General features: G+C 37.7%; 1 protein-coding gene across 1 annotated transcript in view; it reads left to right on the forward strand.

The window, feature by feature from the left end:
• LOC117114241 (63 kDa sperm flagellar membrane protein-like) overlaps window positions 1-2,885 on the forward strand; it is a 34,071-nt gene that overhangs the window by 29,704 nt on the left and 1,482 nt on the right. The window lies entirely within an intron of this gene.

Here is a 2,885-nt window from a genome sequence, read left to right on the forward strand (position 1 = left end):
TAGGAATGTCTAAATTCAGTTAAACTAGCAATTCCGTATTATATTTATAAATCTTTATAACATTATACAAAAATTAGATTTTTCTTAAAAATTGAAATTTTGCCGGGAATGGGGCTTTAATATTGAACTCAGTGATACTGTGAAATCTCACCGAGAGTCTTTAAATGACACTGTAAAAGAATCGAGTTGAAGTAGCCGACCTTAAATCTCGGATAGTGCATGACGAAAATACAAATAATAAAAATCTCAACAAGACGTTGAGCAACATACAAAGCGAGATTAAGGAGATACGTTCCAATATACCTATTGCTAGCAATAGTGTTATCGATGTCCCGCCCATACACCCACATACTGAATATAGAGAAACCTACTGCATCACTCAGGTTGACTGTTAAACCAAATCAATGTATGGCTGAAGGCTCTGTACAAGATCACAGAGAGATAAGGATTCAACTCCCGAAACCCGAAACAACTGATCATCTTAATCAAGCTGATGGAATAACTGACTGTGACTTCGCTAATTTTCGACTACAAAGCAGACAGAGACGCAATATTCAAAAGCACTGCGTTCGTGCATATGAAAAGCCCTCACCAATTCATCACATCTTCGTTGGAGGTTTGCACCAGGCAACGACTGAAAAACAAGTACGCAATCCAAACAATGACATTGGAGTGACAGCAATCGCAGACATTTTCTCCTTAAAGAAACGAAATAAACCCAACTCTCCGGCCTCATTCTTGTATCGTGCTTGAGCATGCTGCTGATAAAGCAATTATTATGAACTATACGCTGTGGCCGAATAGATTACCGGGTTAGGGACTTTGTTCCTCGACAAAATGGTGCAAGAACATCCTATTCCATTCTATTTCTATTTCCGACAGCATCAGAACGGATATTCAAACTGAGTAAGAAATTATAATTAAATAATCAATTATATTTTTATCTTGAATGATTTCAACGAGTTATTTAAATCTCTTGTGCAATGAATAACGACCAACAAGTTTTTAATGTTTTATCATTCAATTGTTTTGGGCTTAAAAGTGGCTTACATTCCTTAAATAGTTTTATTAATGACAATAATTGTGATATTATTTATCTGTCTGAACACTGGTTACGTGCTAATGAGTTAGGTTTTGATATTTCTCTTCTATCTTGCGGCAACAAGAATCTGCCTAGACCACTGTCAATACAATTATCAACAAAATAAAATTAACTATCCATAACGTTGTTAAGCTCTCTGGTTCTGATTGTCATACCGGTAGAATGCACTAAAAAAAAGAGGGTAAATTGGTGGAACTCGGATTCCACCGTTCCTCGGAATCGTCAGAGGTTTTTTTTTTATCCCTTTGGACCCAATGCAACAGAAACAGGTCTGGTATGGTCTTCTCTTGTTAACAAGCAATCTAAAAAAGATTATAGGCGTATCTGCAGAAAGGCGGTCAGTATGCAAAAAAGTGTACGGTAACTCCCTGAATAAACTGTATATGCTTAAGAATCCCAAAAAAATCTGGAAAGCGGTTAACGATTGCAAGAGTCGATAACCGTAACATGGATTCAATCTCTGTTTATAAACTTACTGAATTTTATAAATCGAAATTTGACATAAATAACTGTAATAGTGCTCAAATGCAATCTGCAAATGAATTTGTATCCGCTAAGCAACTAGCGTTAAATGAAAATGTCTTTAACTTGTCTCATTTTAACGGACCTAATCATTAAACATATTTCCAAGCTTAATTCAAATTCTGCACCTGGCCCCGATGGAATCACTGCTAATCACCTTACTAAACATAATAAAATATTCCAGATATCCTTGCTAAATTGTTTAATCTTTGCATTAACTACGGTGTTGTTCCTTGCAATTTTTATGAGGGTATTACAGTATTATACTAATTCTGAAAAAACCAAATGTCGATCCATTCCAACCTATAAACTATCCCAATTGTTGTCTCTAAACGTAATTACTAAACTTTTTGAACTCGGTTTCTTAGAATCATGTGCTAATGTAAACTAAAATCCCTTGCAATTTGGGTTCGTAAATGGTAGAGATACAGCAATGGCTGCGACTGTTCACGATGCAAATAATTATAGCATTAACCAAGGCTCACAAGTCTTTGCTTGTTCTTTAAACCTGCCACTCACTGCGTCGTACGACCGTCGTACGGCGAATCCACCTGTGCTTCCGGCGAGCGGTAGACGACGTAACGCCGTCTGTTGATTGTCATTGGCAGTCTGAACGGATCCTTATTAAAAAAGCGGTCCATTGGTTCCGCGCGTGCGTTCGTCGTCGCGCTGCCGTCGCCGTCGCGCGCAGCGAGTACCCGGCTTTAGATGCAGAAGGAGCCTTTGATGCTATACCTCACGACATAATATTTTGAAAAACTAAATGTCGAAATCGATGATGAATGGTGGCGCTTTCTATTGTCATGGTATACAAACCTAACTGTTAATGTTAAGTGGAACAATAAATATGGTAGTCAAATTAACATTTGTAAGGGTACTAGTACAAACTTATTTTACAAAGATCTTGTTGATGGATTAAATGCTCTCGAATGTGGTGTTGTCATTGCAAATTCAACTTTCAATGCATTTTGTTATGCCGATGACTTACTTCTTTTAAGCGTAACTACTGCTGGTCTTCAAATGGTAATCAACTATGCTAATATATATATATATATATATAGAACTGGAGGTCGCTGGAACAGAATGTTGCTACTCGGAGTTTCACGCTATTGCGATCGTCAGGCAACTGATGAAAGGTGAACGTTGTGTGGTGATGTGACTTGCTTGTGCGGACGTAGTATGAAGTTAGGTTATTGCGGACGTCGGAGTAGCTGTTCGGAGGTAGTGCTTGTTTTCGTGGCGGCATTTCGATACAAGTTCT

The sequence above is a fragment of the Anneissia japonica genome, unplaced genomic scaffold, assembly GCF_011630105.1.
Source record: "Anneissia japonica isolate Jap-2015-1 unplaced genomic scaffold, ASM1163010v1 scaffold1525_len913038_cov183, whole genome shotgun sequence".
Classification (NCBI taxonomy): Eukaryota; Metazoa; Echinodermata; class Crinoidea; order Comatulida; family Comatulidae; genus Anneissia; species Anneissia japonica.